A 17,788-nucleotide genomic window follows, 5' to 3' on the forward strand; every position below is an offset into this window, starting at 1 on the left:
GCCAGGCTATCCTTCCATTCAGCCCCTCACCCAGGTGGCCCTAAGATGGAAGACCTGAGGTCCCTTCCCCAAAACATCATGGGGAAATGAGTCCCTCCCCTTGCACGGTTGCTTCTTTCTATCCCCCACCCCCAACTTGAGTGATTTCGAGGTGGCTGAGAAGTGAAGTGAAGTGGAAGTTGCTCAGTCGTGTCCAACTCTGCAACCCCATGGACTATACAGTCCATGGAATTCTGCAGGCCAGAATACTGGAGTGGGTAACGTTTCCCTTCTCCAGGGGATCTTCCCAACCCAGGGATCAAACCCAGGTCTCCCACATTGCCCGTGGATTCTTTACCAGCTGAGCCACAAGGGAAGCCCACCCCTAAACCAAGCTGCAAAGCATGTGGAATCTTAGTTCCCTAGCCAGGGACTGAACCCACACCCCTCCCCGCTGCATTGGAAGCAAGGAGCCAACCACTGGACTGCCAGGGGAAGTCCCGAGGATACTCTCTTCTAAAGCAAAACAGTGCCCCCCGCTTCACCCATCCCAGGTTTATCCCAGAGCTTCTGCCCATGCTGTTAATCACGGGGGCTTCCAGATTCTTCCCTCACCTCAAGTTGTCCTTCTTCTCCTAATGCACTGACCCCTCCAACCTTCGTCTCTCTCCATCCCCAGTCCACACAGTGGTCCAGCCAGTTGCTAACTCCCTTGCCCCAGGTTTCCCCTATCACTCCTGTCTGGAAAAACCCTATAGCCATCTTCCTTTGGGGCACACTCCTGATCTCCACTCCCCACTGGCCTGCACTGAGCCCAACGATTCAGTTTCCCTGGGCTCCTGCCCGCCCTCCCCCTGCCGCCCCAGGGGTATTTCACCAGCTTGATCTGACCCCCTCACTCTCCTCTCCCTACCCCAGTGAAAATCTCCCTGCACTTCTTGGAGAAAAGAGAAGCCATCACCTTGGACTTCCCTTGTGGTCCAGTGGTTACCAGTCTGCCTTTCAATGCAGGGAACCTGGGCTTGATTCCTGGTGGAGGTACTAGGATCCCATGTGCCTCCAGGCAAAACTAGGTCTCGAAGAAAACTAGCCACAACAAAGAGCCTGCGTGTGTCTGTCGCAGCTAAGGCCCCAGGCAGCCAAATAAATATTTTTCAGAGGGTGAGGGGGGCCTCTCTGGGGGCTCAGTGGTAAAGAATCCTCCTGCCTATGCAGGAGACACAGGTTTGATCCCTGATCTGGGAAGATCCCACACGCCGCAGAGCAACTAAGCCCGTGTGCCACAACTGTGGAGTCTGTGCTCCAGAGCCTGGGATCCACAACTACAGAGCCCACAAGCTGCAACTACCTAAGCCCGCACGCCCTAGAGCCCGTGCTCCGGAACTAGAGAAGCCACCGCGATGAAAAGCCGGTACACCGCAACTAGAGAGGAGCCCCTGATCACTGCAACGAGAGAAAAAAGCTCCACGCAGCAACAATGATCCAAAAAATAATAATAATAATTTTTTTTAATAAAAGAGAGAGAGAAGCCATCACCTGTGAACTCTCATTTCCAGCTTCCAAACCTTCCACCCCCTGCCGCCAAACCAGTCTCTTCTCTCACCACCTGTTATCACGGAAGAGCACCCCTTTCCATAACAGAACCATCCTTGGACTCCAAAAAAAAAGTCATCCCTTTGCCCTTCCTGGATTCCCAACACCCCTCTCTTCTGGATCCTTCGTTCAACATTCCAAAGGACTTAAAGCTCCCCCAACTTAAAACATGAATACAGCTACCTGCTGGCCCCCAGCGGCAGCCCTATCTCTCTCCTTCCTTCCAAACCTCTGGAAAAGGGGATGTGACCTATGTTTTGCTTCTGGTCTGACTTCCCCACCTTCATTCCCTGCTTGACACGCACCAAGGCTTCTCCAGCCACACTGCTCCTGCCAAGGCCTGCATCCTTCTGGCCCCTCGCCCAGTGGAATTCCTCCTCATCCAAGAGGGTTCCCTCTGACACCTGACCTCATATAGCACTCCCTCTTTCTGCAAAACTGACATGTATCTCCGCTTCCTACCCGGACCCATCTGTCTAAAATAGAACCCCAGTCTTCCCTCCAAAGCAGCTCCCACTCCAGTGGCCTCCCTCCAACTTGGGGACCTGGTGATACGTGCCTCTCTCTCCGCCCATTCCATATTCTCATCAGGGCCAGACCACCTCAGTGTCTCCTGCACATGGTCACTCCTGTGGCTCAGAGCATCAGCACCACTCCCCCAGGCCACTGTGCCTTCCAGTACTCACACCCCTACCCCAGGCCTTTTCCCTGGAAACCGTTCTGCACTGAGTGGTCCTTTCTTTTTCTTGTTTTAAAATTTGGCCACACCGCACAGCATGAGAGGCTTCCCTGGTGGCTCAGACAGTAAAGAATCTGCCTGCAATGCAGGAGAGCCAGGTTCAATCCCTGGGTCGGGAAGATCCCCCGGAGAAGGGAATGGCAACCCACCCCAGTATAATTGTCCAGTATAATCCCATGGACAGAGGAGCCTGGTGAGCACAGTCCATGGGGTCACAAAGAGTCAGACACGACTGAGTGGCTTCACATGAGGGATCTTAGTTCCCCAACCAAGGATGGAACCTGGGCCCCTCGCTCTGCAGTGAAAGAGCCAAGTCCTAACCATTGAACCACCAGGGAATCCCTCAGTGGTCCTTTCTAAACGGCATGATGTTACACCCATTGGGGGCGGCCAATGCCCTCAGCATAGAGTTCAGATTCCTCCAGGAACAAGAAGACCCTTCATGGACTACCTGATGCTTCTCCATCTTCTCTGACTTCCTCTCCCCTATCTCCTGCCCCAGCCAAACTGGACTATGTACAGTTTCCAGAACACTCCATGCTTTAAGACCTTCCCATATTCTCTCTGTCTCTTTTTAAAATTCCTCTGCTTGAACTGGTCTTTCTCTTTCTGGTCATCTCTTCCAAGCTCTCTGGAAAACCTTCCCTGATGTCATGTTGGGGGACCTACCCCTGCATTGCATCCTATATAGTCCCATTCGTTCGGCAAATATTTACCAAGCACAAGTCATATGCAGGTAGAATTCTAGGTACTGGGGATACAGAGTTTCGGTCTCGGTTCCTAGGGCATTCTGATGAGGGAAGACAGACAGGAAACAAGCAAACTGACAAATGAATAAATAACTTCAGAGACGAGTAAATGCTATGAACGAAGTAAAACAAGTTAACGAGAACAGAGAGTATCTGAGGATGGGAGGCAGCATTGAATAGAGAGGTCAGTGAAGACGCTCTGGAGCGTAAAGGGAGCCAGCCACGAGGAGATCTGGGAGAAGTTGTTGCGTATGGAGATGGGGCCAAGGCCCTGTGGTGGGAACAAGCAAGGAGGCCAGGGTAGTCGGTGCAAAGTGAGCAAGGGGAGTGTGGTAAGAGGGGAGGGCCACTTAGGGCCGTCAAGCTATGGTGGGATTTTGGATTTTTTTTGAAAGTGCAATAGGAGGACATTGGAGAGTGTAAGCAGAGGAGTAACATGGTTTGTCTTAAAAAGTTCGCTTTGGCTGCAGCTCAGGGGGTGGACTCTGGGGGCAAAGCTGGAAGCCCGGGAAAGCATGTCACCAGGAGAGCTGATGATGGGCAGGGCTGAGATGCGTAGCGGGTTAGATGTGGGAAATGGAGGGAGGAGTCAGGTGACTCACAGGGCGTGATGTGGTCTGGGACTGAATGAGGGAGAGCTACGCAGGGGCAGCAGAATGTGCAACCAGGCCCCGCGCTGGACCTGGTTGTGAGCTGCCTTTCATCAGACCTGCAGGTGGAGAGATCACACGCCAGACCTGCCTGGCTGAGAGTTCTGAGGCGAGGACCCGCCTGCCTTCTTCAGCACTTATCCCAGCCCTACAGCAGGGCTAGCCAGGCATTGGGTGGGCTCTCGATAGAAATATGATGTTACTGACTAGGGTGGGCTGATCAAGTGCCTGTACCCTTACTGACACTCATATATATATATAATATATATATGTTGGCCCCATAACATAAAAATAGAACATAGTCTGCAAAGGTAATATAACATCAAACTCAGAAACTCTAAAGCAGTGATTCTCCAAGCATGGTCCCTGGACCAGCCAGCATCAGCCTTGCCTGGAAGTTGTTAGAAATGCAAATTTCAAGGCCCCTCCCCATACCTGTGGAGAAGGAAATGGCAACCCACTCCAATACTCTTGCCTGGAAAATCCCATGGACACAGGAGCCTGGTAGGCTACAGTCCATGGGGTCGCAAAGAGTCGGACACGGCTGAGCGACTTCACTTCACTCACTTCATACTTTATCACTGGAGAAGGAAATGGCAACCCACTCCAGTATTCTTGCCTGGAGAATCCCGTGGACAGAGGAGCCTGGTGGGCCATGGTTCATGGCGTCGCAGAGAGTCAGACACGACTGAAGTGACTGAGCACGCATGCACGCCCTATACCTGGGCTTCCCTGGTGGCTCAGCAGTAAAGAATGCCGGTTCCATCCCTGGGTCGGGAAGATCCCCTGGAGGAGGAAATGGCAACTCACTCCAGTATTCTTGCCGGGAAAAATCCCATGAACAAAGGAGCCTGGCGGGCTACTACAGTCCAAGGGGCTCAGAGTTGGACACGACTGAGCACCTGAGCAGCAGCAGCACATCTCCATACCCCTTCAATCAGAAACTCTGGGAGTGGAAGTTAAACAAACCAACAAGCCTTTCAGGTGATTTTGGTACCGACTCAAGACTGAAGCTGCTATTCTGTGAGGCCTAAGGTTTCATTCTTGGGGTAATGTCTAGAAAAAAATGTTTGGGTCCATCTGAATAGGACCCAGACCACCCTGGACCAACAAACATCTAGCTGGGCTCTAGATTCCTCCCCCGACCAGCACCTTCACCCCCATCCCTCAGCCATGGTAGTTCTGGCCAAAGCCAGGCGGTGGCGCCAGTGCCTCAGGCTCCACTCTGGCTTCCAGAAACAGAGACCCTGGAAGGACTGTCCCCCTCCCCAGCACACTCTTCTTCCCTCTGGGAGCCTCAGCGTCAAGGTCTGCCCACTGGCAAAGGCTCTGCAGAGTGGCCTTCATCAGAGAGGGGGCTCTGAGGTTGGCACACCCAAGGTGAGGGCCAACTCCCTCTTCCTGGAGGTTAGGAGGGTGGGTGAGAGGAGACCCTTTGGTCAGAGAGAAATTAGGGGTCTTTGGCCTATGGGACTTGGGGGTCAGGAGCCCTGGCAGGTGGCTGTGGTCTGGTGGACCCTAGCCACACCCCCATTAACCCTCTGCCTTCCTTGCTCAACCTACCGCAAGGTCTCAGGTGCCGTTTCCCTTCCAATGTGTGGGGGCAGCCTAGAGGTACCCCAAGACCTGGACAGAGCCCGAGGGCTGGGGGTCTTCACAGCCTGGCAGCCAAGTAGATGGGGAGGGGAAGCCCACGGCAGAGGGGGTGCACGGATGGAGCTCTTACCAGCTGCTAGCTTCACGTCTCCTGGGTTGGGGGCTCTCTGGGCCCCTGTCCTGCTTTGTGGCCAAGGGAGCCCAGGTTCCAAGCCGGAGGAGGGGTCCACACACGGCTCCTCGTCCTGGTATGCCGCTTGGCAGGTGGGGGTCAAGGAGCTCCCACCGGGCTCCCTCCCACCTCTGGTTCCAAGCCGGGTTCCAAGATGACCCAGGGCCGAGCGCAGTCTTGCCCCCCATCTGCTCTGCTGCCCTTCATCCTTCCTATTTGAGGGGAGACTGAGACCCCCCTAAATCCCAGCTGGAGTCACCACTCTGCTTAGACCTAGCATAGTTCTGGCCTTCACTCCGGGAATCTGCCCCTCATCTCCAAGGGTCCCACCCAACGCCCACCCCACCCCAAAGGACCACCCTCTTGCTCTTGGCCAGGCCCTCCTCTCCCAGGATCCCAGATGTGGAGCTGTCCTCTGAGGCTCTGCCCTGGTCTTCAGGAGGCTGGGGACCAGCCAGCTGTTTTCCCCAGGCAGCCAGCTGTTTTGCCCATCACAAAGCCGCCCTGGCTCCTCTGCTAAGATCATTGCCTGCTGCGTTGCTGCGGCTGGACTGCAGCGTGGCAGCTCTGGGCCAGGGCCTGGGAGCTGTTAACTCCTCTGGGCCCAGGCAGCCCCTGCCCCTCCCAGCCTGATCCCACTGGCCTTCCTCTGACCTGCGACCTGCAGCAGTAGCCCACTGCCAAACTTCTAGAGACCCCCAAGCAGGCCAAGCATTACTGTGCCCACCCCCACTCAACAACGGCGAACCCAACCGCAGCCCCTCCTCGCAACAGGGCCTTGTCCTCAGGTGACCCCAGGTGAGAGGAAGGTTCAAAAGCATAAACGCTACCCCATTCAGAATAAGAAGAGGAATAGCTCTTATTAACTGTGTGCTGTGTGTGCCAGGCATTGTGCTAAGTGCTGGAAATGCATCTTCAAACTGAATTTTCACAACAACCCTGTAAAGCAGGGAACACCTTCATTTAATAGATGAGAACACCAGGGCATGGAGAAGCTAAGTCCCTAGCTCAAGCCCACATGGAACCGGGCTTTGAAACTCCAACCAGGCTGACTGCCTCTCTGGCTGGCCCTGGTGGGTTGCTGTTTCAGCTTCCCTGAGCGTCTCACCCCAGGCTTTCTTTCTCTGGTCTAAACCTCAGTAGCGCCGTCTGTGAAATGGGAAGCTGACGGGTGGAATCACACCATCCCCGGCTCCATGGGCTGAGTCGGGAGCAATGCCAGGCTCTGTGCTCAGCACCTTCCAAGTATTATTAGCGGATCATTCCTCTCGGTGGCAGCGGTCAGCCTGGGCTGAGATCCCAGCTTTCCTGCTTCCCGGCAGCCTGGGTTTGGGCAAGGAGTTTACCTCTCAGAATCTCCGTATCTAAAGCTGGGAAATAAGAACAGTATCTACTGTTGATTTTTTGTGAAAAGGATGAGATAAAGCAGGTAAAGTGGTGGACCTGTACCTGACACCCAGTGGGTGGTAAATGTTACTCCTTCCTATTATGACTAGAAACCACAACCCGGGGACTTCCCTGGTGGTTCAATGGCTAAGAGTCCCCTCTCCCAAAGCAAGAGGCACAGGTTTGATCCCTGGGCAGAGGACTAGATCCCACATGCCGCAGCTAAGACCCAGCGCAGCCAAATAAATAAGCAAATAAGGGCTTTCCTGGTGGCTCAGTGGTAAAGGATCTGCCTGCCAATACAGGAGACATGGATTCAATCTCTGATCCGGGAAGGTCCCACATGCCTTGGAGCAAGCAACGGAGTCCATGCACCACAATTACTGAGCCTGTGCACCCTGGAGCCTGCACTCCACGATAAGAAAAGCCGCTGCAGTGACAGGTCCGCGCACCATGATGAGCCCGTTTTATGCAACTAGTCAAAAGCCTGCATGGCCACGAAGACCCAACACAGCCAAAAACAGATTAATTTTTAAAAAGTCAATAAATAAATACTTAAAAAAGTGAAATAAGGGACTTCCCTGGTGGTCCAGTGGCTAAGACTCCATGCTCCCAATGCAGGGGACCCAGGTTCGATTCCTGATCAGGGAACTAGATCCCACATACTGCAACTAAAACCCAACACAGACAAATAAATAAATAAAAATAAATATTAAAAAATAAATAAACACAATCTGGAAGGATCTGAATGGTACACCCACCACAGTGCACCCCCATGCCCAGCATGGAGCTGGCACGTTTGAGGGCTCTGTCGTTTCTTGTGAATGAGGGCACCCTGGTCCAGTGATACTCATGCCCACCCAGGCACAGCAGGCTTTGAGAGGGGGCACCGTTGTCCCCATCACACAGTTACAGGGGTAGAGCAGTGGGAATCCCCAGATGCCCGGCTCTGAACTCATCCTGAGGCCGGAAGCTGGCCTGTCATGAAGGGCAGGAGAGACAAGGGAACAGGGACAATCCCAGGGCCAAGACAACCCAGAAGCTGACTGGGCCGTGGCTGGGTGGGATCTCAGGGTCTGGGAACGACCCCTCAGGATGCAGTGACCCGTGCTCTTCCCCTTTGTCGCCTCCCCCCTGCCCACCATGGGTCAGCTCCCTGGTCCCAGCCTAGACATCTGGAACTGGGACAGACAAAGGGCCGCGAGGAGGGACAATAACCTTCTGTCCATTTTCAGATGCCGGGCCGGGCCTGGCCAGGGCTGGGGGCCGGAGCCCCGGCAAGGCGGTGCCAGGCCCCCCGCGGGCAGCGGACAATGTTGGCAGTGATGGAGAGGAGGCATTTCAAAGCGTTTTGTTCCCAATGACCCCCTCCCCCTAACATCTCGCCCCAGCTCGGGGTGAGGCCCCAGCTCCACCCCCAGCCACCCAGGCCCCTGCTCCTGGCGGCTTGGGGACCGGCCACATTCTTGACCTCAGGGGAAAAGTTTAGACTCTCTGCGCCCTGGGCAACAATAACAGTGTCACAGACCTGATTTAGGAGCAGCGCTTACCATCACAAAGCGGCAGACAAAGAGCCTGGTCTGAGAACGCGCCGGGCCTCTGCGCCTACTGCTCCAACCTCTGTTCACTCCTCTGCCGGGCTCTGCCTGGGCAGGACTGGGTACCAGGGCCTGACCCTGGGCATCGAAAGCCAGAGCAGGACTCAGGAGTGAAGGCAAAGGGATGGGGGATCCAACTGGGAATGAGGGAGCCTGAGAGCTTTCCTGAGAGTTCCTCTCCTTTCTGGGCCTCAGTTTCTGTCTCTGTAACCAGGTGGCTGAACTATAAGGCTGAAAGTAAGAAAGGGGCTCTGATCCTGCAGACAGGGGAGGTCTCTTTGATGATGATCATGAAAAGGATTTCTCACTTCATTCTGGGCGCTTCAGAGAAGCCAGGCACTGCGCTCACTGACCGATCCCTTGCTACCTTAAGCCACCACTTCTTTTTCTTTTTTAATGATGGAGACCACGCAGCAGCATCCTCTGCCTCTTACTCTCCCAAAGGAAGAGAAGAATTATCAACAGCCAGTGGCAGTTGCAGGAACAACCCTCAGAGCAGGTTTCACACTCGAGAGAGAACGGTGAGCCTCTTCCTTGGGGTTTCTGGTGTTCGACAGGGTCAGAGAAACTTCTCTAGTAATGAACTATTGACGGGATTCCTGAAAGGAGAGTTTTTCATCCCCTTTGATCATTTAATCCTCACCAACTTCACAAAGCAGGTGTACCTACCGTTAACCCTCGTTTGCAGTTGATAACTGCAGTTGATAGCTGAGGCTCAGAGAAGCTGAGTTGCTTGTCCCAGGCCACACAGCTTGGAGGTTACGGAGCCGAGACACAAGGCAAGGCTGGTTCCCCTCTGATTATAGATTCTACTGTGGAGGGAAGGAGAGAAGGACAACGAGGCAGCTGGACCCTGCTGAGTCCTGGGTGGGAGGGCCTCTCCTCCCAGCCAGAAGGCTATGAATAAATAAATGTCTGATTACCCCCAGGGGGAATTCCACCCTTGGAGCAGGTGCCTTTAAAAACTAGATTGATTCTTGTCTGTGAGCAGAGGTTGGCCTGGCCAGACACCCAGATGCAGGGGATTGGACACAATGACCTCCAGTGGAGACCTCCTAGTAATTAGAGGCAGGATAGGGGAACATTTAAAGGCTTAGGATGCTGGTGCCAGCCTGTGAGTTCGAATCCCAGCTCTGACTTTTCCTAGCAGTGTGTCCACAGACAAGTGACTTCTACTTTCTGCACCTCGCTTTTCCAGTCTGCAAAACTGCACCCACCTTCTAGGAGACCATTCAGCGAAGTGCACGCAAGGCCTTGGAATGGCACCTTACTCAGTGAGGGCTGTCTGCTACATAGGGCAGGGCACCTCAAGGTGGCCACTTTGGGGACCCTGTGGCAGGCAGGCAGCTGTTGGCCTTGCTTTCCAGGGAGTGGTCGGGCTTTGATTACAGCATGAGGCATGATGGTTACACCCTGAGCTCTAAAGGGCCCTGTGCTCTGGGATCTGAAAGGCCAAGGCCAACCATGGCTTCTAAGGGGCCATTGGAAGAGATTGTGGCTTCTCTGATGCCTGGGCAGGGGCTCTTGGGCCCTGGGCATGGTGCCTGGAGAGAGGACAGAAAGTGAAGGATGCCCTGGGAGGTGCTGTCTGCAGTCTGCCCTCCCATTGCTGTCCCTGAAAAATCCAGAGGGACCAAACTGTATGTGGAGGGGACGGCCAGGGACCTGTGCACGGCACCCACAGCACAAACTGTACTGCCCCTGGCGTCCTCAGGGGACCTGGTGGGCTCAAGTTCCAACTCTGCCACCAGGACAAGTTGCTACCCCTCTCTGAGCTCATCCCAAAGATCCTTTAGGATCCAGAGTGTTCAGAGGAGACCATCCCAGGAGCCTCTGTGATTCCACAGGTCTAATCAAAAAGTTGGCTTGGAATCCAGGAGTCCTGCTTGCCAGACTTCAGCCCCTTCTGCCTCCCTTCATCCGCAGACTTCAGCTCCAGCTCCTCTAATCACCCTTTGGCTCCTCTCACCAAACTACCAGTGCCACGCGCACCGCAGACGGAGGGTGAGACAGCCCGACAGAACCTGGCGTGAATTTCTGGGGGTGCGTGGGGCTCCCGGGAGCCCCAACAAGGACAGCCTCCCGCTCCCTCACTGCCTGCTTGTGAGGCCGGAGGAACACTCACCTGTGGGGCAGAGCGAGCGTCTGTCTTGGGGTCCCCTCGGCCCTGGAGGCGGGTGGCGCTCCTGGAGCCGCCGTCTCTGGCACAAGGTGACTTCCCTACCCAGTTCCTGCTGCTGAGAAGGGCTGGTCAGGCAGGCCTTCAGGTGCCAGCCCGCCCTTCCTGGGCACAGATTTTCCTGGCATCTGCCGGGCAGGGAGGGCACTGGCTGAGGGCTGGCCCGTGGGGCTGGGCAGGATTGGGGCAAAGGTGTCTCCTAGGGGGCTTGTCTACAGTCCCTGAACCCACTCCTTCTCTGGCCACTGTGGGCCGGGGATCCAGGAAGCCATGGGCCCTTGGGAACCCAGCGAGGGTGGATGGAGGAAGGCTGAGAGGAGCCCCAGGCCCCTGCCCCATCCTGTCCCCCGCAGCCCTCCACAACCCCCGCCCCAGCAGGCCAGCACGGGCTCAGGCTGAGGTGTTTGTTTTTCCTGTCTTCACACTGACTCCATTCAGAGCGGCCTTTCTCCACCCCCGGCCAGTGGTCAGGGAGCCAGGGCACCAGGGAGAGAGATCACTGCCCCCACCCTCCTCTGTTTGCGAGCCCCTCCTGCCATCTTCCCCTCGGGCATGTCAGCCTCCTCGAGGGCTTCCTGGTTTCGGGGGGTACTGCAGAATTTGGGGATGACTGGGGCAGGGGGAGAAGAGTAGAAAAAGGAAACCAAATGGAGACGAGGCGGTGGGGAAGAGGGGTGTGACGTGAGGTCAGGAAAGAAGAGGGACAGGGCTGTACGTGGGCCTGGCAGGGAACAGGGCTCCTCACACGGAGGCCCGGGCAGAGGTGGGGCGGGCACAGAGCAGGGACGATGGAGCAGGGGACTGGCACTGGAGGCGGGGAGCACCTTGACAGGCTGACGCAGGGCCGCACGCCTGGCTCTGGGCCCTCAAGGCTTGGGAGCTCCTGACTCCCACCTGAAGAGCAGCCTCTTCCTCATCCCTGGGCCCAGGGCCCCAGGCGGGGGTGCTGTGACCTGGTCTGGGGCCCCGGGGGAGGGAGGAGGGTGAAAAGTTTCCCCAAGTCAGAAGGCCATGGGGGAGGCGTCTCAGGGGGGTCCCGCTCTTTGCTCCCTCTGACTGTCACGTTGGTACATAAAGGGGGTAGAAAGGTCAGATGCGGCCTTTCAGGCCCGTGGGAAAAACTCTGTCCATTTCCCTAATCCATATTTATTGGTGTGAGACACTGGGGTGGGAGGAAGCCCCCCGCCCCCACCCGTCGCCCCAGCCAGGCCAGGTTAGCACTAAGAACGGGCTCCATGTCACCCAAATCCTACTCTTTGTCTCCAGATTGGCTCCAGAGTCCTCCCCCTTCCCTCCTCCCCTTTGCTCGCCCCCACCACCACCCCCTTTGGGGTTGCCAAGCAACCGTGGAAGGGTAGCTGAGATATTTTCTTTATTACAAGCAAAGGCAAGACAGCATCATGGCCCCAGGAGGGGAGTAGGCTGGGGGCTGTGCTCTGGGGGGACCTCGCTACCTCAGTCTGCTCCTGGGCGTAGGCAGTGGGGAGACGGGGCCTCAGAGCCCAAGAGAAAGCGGAAGGCGGAAGCAAGTGGCGGTGACTAGCTGGACTGGGGCACAAATGGGGACCCCATCCACAGAACGCTGGAGGAAGCAGCGGAGCACGGCGGCCCCGGCCTGAGCCCTCACCTGTCACCCACCGGCTCTGCGTCCTGGGCCAAGTCACTTCCCTTCTCTGAGCCTAATTTTACCCCTTGATAAAATGAGAATAATAACGTGTATTATCTCATTTAATGCTCACATTAGCCCCACGAGACATTCATCCCCCCCTCCCAGCTTTTAACGCCTTGGGAACCTGAGGCTCAGAGAGAATGTGATGTGTTTCCCAGGGAAGTGGCAGAAAGTGAAGATTCTTGAGCCCCAGCCATTTTCTTAACACCAGCTTTATTGTGATGTAACCCACATACCATACAATTTGCCCATTAAAAAATGTACAATTTGGGGACTTCCCTGGTGGTCCAGTGATTAAGAATCCATCTTCCAACGCGGGGGATGTAGGTTCAATCCCTGGTCGGGGAATTAAGATCCTGCATGTCATGAGGCAACTAAGCCTGCACCCCAACTAGAGAAGCCCACACACCCCAACTAGAGAAGCCTGGGCATGCTCTGATGAAAGATGCTGCATGCCACAACCAAGGCCTGATGCAGCCAAAGAAATAAATATTTTTAAAACATAAAATGTACAGTTTAATGGCTTTCAGTGTATTCAGAGTTGTGTGACCATCACCACAATCAACTTTCAAACCTTTACATCACCCCAAAAAAGAAACCCCGTACTCATTAGTTTTCACTCCCTATTCCCCCCAAACTTCTCTTCTCTCCATCCCTAGGCGACCACTTTTTGCTTTCTGTCTCTATGGATCTGCCTATTCTGAATAGTTCCTTAAATGGAATCAGACAATATGTCTGAGTCCCAACTTTTAACTTCCAATGACTCCAACATTACCGGGTGCTGGGGAAATAGAGGTGTCAGATGGTGGCTTGACTAAAAACATGGCCTATGCTGACAGGCAGACTTGGTTCTAAACCTGGGCTCTGCACCTGGGGGCAGTCACTTCCTTTGTCTGGACCTCGGGTTCCTGGTGTGTACAATGGGAACACTAACAGCATTCCTCACGAAGCTGTGAGCCTTGAGAAATGCTCAGCCCAGGGGACTTCCCTGGTGGTCCAGTGGCTAAGAGTGCACTTCCAATGCAGGGCGCCTAGGTTCCATCCTTGGTCAGGGAACTAAATCCCGCAGATGGCAACTAAGACCTCGTAAGTGTTTAGCCCAGCACCTGGAACTTAATATACGGTTGTTTTGAACTAGATTACAATAACCCATACATCCGCCCCCTATTAATATTTATCCCTTTACCCCAGCAATTAATAAAAGCACCTCTAAGAGTCAGGCATTCTTCTAGGAGTTGGAGATAGAGCAATGAACAAGACATGATCCCGTCCACATAGGGTCTACATTCTAGGGGAGACAAATTCGACAGTGGGTAAATAGCAGGCTTTCGGGGAGGGCTACGTGTAATAAAGGGCTTCCCTGGTGGTTCAGTGGTAAAGAATCCACCTGCCAATGCAGGAGATGTGGGTTCGATCCCTGATCTGGGAAGGTCCCCTGGAGAAGGAAATGGCAACCCACTCAAGTATTCTTGCCTGGGAAATCCCATGGGCAGAGGAGCCTGGCGGGCTGAAGTCCATGGGGTCGCCAAAGAGTTGACTGAGTGACTGAACGACCACGAAAACATGTAATAAAGACAACAGCACAGCATGAGGGGATGGAGCCGGTGGGGGAGGCAGCCGCTTCAGTTTGGAAGGCTTCCCCTGCCTTTACTCATTTCATGGAGAAGAACGTCTTTTGTAAACTGAAATCTATTATGCGGGGTGGAGGGGTCCTGAGGATGCCCTCTGAGTGGGGCCAGTGGCCAGGCTGTGTCATCTTCTGAGACTGGGGATGTGTCAGGTTGTCCATTCATTTCCAGGGCAGGCCACTCAGCCTGTCACCATGTAAGAACACTGGCTGCTCTTAGAGAACTCTGCACGGATGGGGCAGTAGGAGCCTGGCCTGGGGAGACTCACTGAGTCATCGCTGGGCTCTTTCCTTTCTCCCAGGCCACAGTGAAACCTGGAGTGATGGGAGCATTCGGGGACAGGACTCCGGGGGTGGACAAATCTGGAATAGGGATGCAGCCTGACTGACCTGTGGCCACAGCTGCTTCCTATGCACCTGCCTGCCAAGCTGTGGTTCTGAGCCTGCCTCTGAAGCACAGAATTGCGGCTGCAGCGTGAAGGAAGCCCCCTTGAGTGAGTCCCCACGGCAGTGCCTCCAGCGCCACACTTAGAACCTCAGCTGAGTAGCTATATTATGCACCCACAGTCAATTCCTTATTCACTTTATCTTCCATTCAGCTGTCCCAATGTCTGTTTTCTCATCCATCTATCTGTCCGTCCATCCACCCATTCACTGAAGTACGACTCCTATAAAGCATTCACCCATTCATTCAACAATTCGATTACATGAGCATATCCTTTGTGCCAGGCACAGTGTCTGGTCTAGTCCTTGGTCAGATGCCAGTCCTGGTAGGAAGGGCATGCCCAGCTGGCAGTGTGGGTGACTCTGCCACCTTCTTCCTGAGAGTTGGTCTTTCTTAATAAGGGAGAAGGGAGAGAGCAGAGACTGGGATGATTTGCGTGCACACTTGAGTCTGAATGTGAAAGTGCACGTGTCTGTGTGTGTTGGAAGATAACGATAAAACCTGACTGCAAGCAAATGCAAGGTGTGTGCGGACTTTCCCAACACCGTGACCATCTAACCATCTCCAGGGAAGCACAACAGGCTTGATGGCGCCATTTCACAGAGGCAACAACTAAGGTTCAGTCTGTCGGAATTCACTTGCTGGAAGTGCAAGGCGATGCTGCCTCTCCCAGACGCTGGCTCACCTCCTCCCTACTGGGAGAATCAGTTAGCCCTGTAATGTTGCAGAGGATTTTGCTAAAACTTCAGTTAAAGGGTTTTCCTGTGGCCCTCATCCTGGTGGCTCAGACGGTAAAGCGTCTGTCTACAATGCGGGAGACCCGGGTTCGATCCCTGGGTCGGGAAGATCCCCTGGAGAAGGAAAGGCAGTCCACTCCAGTACTATTGCCTGGAAAATCCCATGGACAGAGGAGCCTGGTAGGCTACAGTCCATGGGGTCCCAAAGAGTCGGACACGACTGAGCGACTTCACTTCATCCTTTCACTGGGGCTGGTTCCCTTCTGTGTGCCTGTCTGTCCACTGGATAGAGATACTTCTGGACAGGTAATGTCAAACTCTGTTCATCTTCCCCTTCCCCCTCTCCCCAGGCACCGGCATACATATAGTACAGGTGTTCCCTAAACGTGACTCATTGCCAAGTAACCTGAGGTCACCCGGACTGTTAAGAACTGGGGGGGGGGCGGTGCTCTGCTCTGCCATCACCTAAGCCCAGCCCCCCCACCAGCTCTCATCTGCAAACCATCCGTAGCCTAACTGGTCTCCGTTGTAGACCAGCTTGCCTCTATATTCCGCCCCCCTCCCCCTTACTTGCTACACTCCAGCGCCAGCAAACCTTTAAATATGTAAATCTGAACTTCTCAGACCTTCCAGGATCCCCACTGCGTTTAGGGTAAAATCACAGATCCTCCCAGCATCCTTCGGGGCCCTGCGGGGGTCAAGCCTGGCTCTAACGCCACTTCCCCTTCGCGCTCCAGCCATGCCAGAGTTCTTTCCCTCCCAGAACCCCCCAAGTTCCTTTGTGCCTTTTGGCTTTGGAGGTGCCCTTCCCTCCTCCTCGGAGCCTGCCCGCCTTCACCTCGCCAGCCCCTCTTCTCCTCCGGACAGCTCTCCTTTCCTGGCGCTCTCCTCCACTGGGCATCTCCTCCGGGGACGTCAGCCCACGGCCGAGTCCCCGCCTAGCACACAGTGGGCAGGCTACAAACATCTCTTCAGTGACTGGCGGGAGGACCCTTCACGGCTCCTTCGCTTCCCTGAGGGTGAGGGCAGCTGACCCTCCTCTGTCCGGGACTGACAGCTTTAAGCAGCTCTGACCGACGCCCGTGCAGAGACGCCCCTCGCTCTGTCAAGGTTGTGTTTCTGCAGGGCTGGTCTGCGGCTGGGCCTGGATTGTAATTGATAAACAGACGCAGGGTGCCTCCTGGGTTTCGGTTCTGAGTGTGCACTTACGCAAGTCCTCTCCGTATCTTCTGGGGTATCCATATTTCACACCAAGGGTGGGACTCTATGGTGGGAGTTGGCTTCCAGCTCTGGCTCTGTCACCTGCCACTGGGGACTAGGGACTTAGCTAGCCACCAACCTGTTTCTTCATCTGTAAAATGGGGCTGACAACAGTGCCTACTTCCCAGGGTCGTTGTGAGGAGTCAACAGGCTCCTACCTTTAAGGCGCTTAGTGCTTGGTACTTAAGGCACTTGTCACAGTCATTATTATCAGATGGAGTATTCCCAGGGAGTTAGGACCTGGTGAGCACGGCTCTCTCTCTCTAAAACCTCAACTTCAAGTATTACTCATCAGAAGACTTTTTTTTTAATCAACTTCTGTAAGAAATTCCAAGAAGTTCATGGGGTTCGTGTTGAAGTCATCAATGGCTATTCAGCGATTGTCTGGGGACAGGACATTGTACTAGGCTCTCAACGCAAAAAGATCAGGAAGACCTACTTCTATTCCAGTGAGGAATAGACCGACGGAGATTCACAGTTGAGTGCTGGCCCACGGAGTGTGGGCAGAGGAGAGGATTTCAGCCGCAGGGGCGAGGCTGCTTTGGTGCCTGGGGAACCCTGGGGTACATGGAGAGCGGAAAGGGAAGAATGGCCAGGCATGAGCTCTGCAGGTCAGAACTGGGTCTATGTCCCCCTGTAGACTGAGAGCCTTCTCTGCACCAGACCTAGCTGGGCTGGGCTGGGGTAGGCGCATATCAGACTTAGAGGGATCCCCTGCCCTCCTGGACCAGAGTGACTGTCCAGCGGAAGAGACAATGATCAGACAAAAATGAATAGATTCCACACCCCTCTCACGCCCTTGAGCTCCCCCACCCCACCCCCACATCCCTGGCAGAGCTGATATCCAGGAGCCCGCCAGGAGGTATCCTGGGAGTAAGCCCTTGTCCTTGGTTGGGGAGAGGACAGTCTCCGGACCCCTAGTGAGGGTATGGTCTCTGGAGATGGTATCTTCAGCCAGGGGGGCTTGGGACTGCATCTCCCCTCCCTTATCCGGCAGCACAGCCTTTTAAGGGGGTGACCCTCTGACCTCCATACTGTTTCCCCTCACCCTCCAGCTCCAAGCCCCTGGGGCAGGCGCTTAAGGCAGGAGGGCTCCCGAGGCCTCGGGTTTAATGCAGATGTGTTTGTAGGGGGGTGGCGCAGGATTGAGCCTTCAAAGATTCTGGGGTCCCCTGGGCACTCTTGGGGAGCTCAGTCAAGGTCAGGGGCCTAAGTTAGGTCCATGGGAGTGCAGGGCCGAGATACGGGTGCCCAGCCCAGGAGGAGGGAGGGGGCGATGGGCAAAGGGTTCAGGCGAGGGAGCAGGCGGGGCACTGGGAGTCTAGGATGCAGGATGGGGGTGGGAAGGCGAAGGGTCCTGCCGGTGCAGGGGGGGCGGCCCCCGGGGAGGGGCACGCTATGTCTTTAAG

At 55.0% G+C, this 17,788-nt stretch overlaps 1 non-coding gene across 1 annotated transcript; it reads right to left on the bottom strand.

Moving 5' to 3' along the window:
• Nucleotides 1-8,867: 8,867 nt before the first annotated feature.
• Nucleotides 8,868-9,077, bottom strand: LOC129540153 (small nucleolar RNA U3). The gene has a single exon (XR_008682608.1). It is a non-coding gene; the product is annotated as a small nucleolar RNA U3 (small nucleolar RNA).
• Nucleotides 9,078-17,788: the final 8,711 nt, after the last annotated feature.

The sequence above is a fragment of the Moschus berezovskii genome, chromosome 11, assembly GCF_049115385.1.
Source record: "Moschus berezovskii isolate FMDL1 chromosome 11, NW_MosBer_1.0, whole genome shotgun sequence".
Taxonomy (NCBI): Eukaryota; Metazoa; Chordata; class Mammalia; order Artiodactyla; family Moschidae; genus Moschus; species Moschus berezovskii.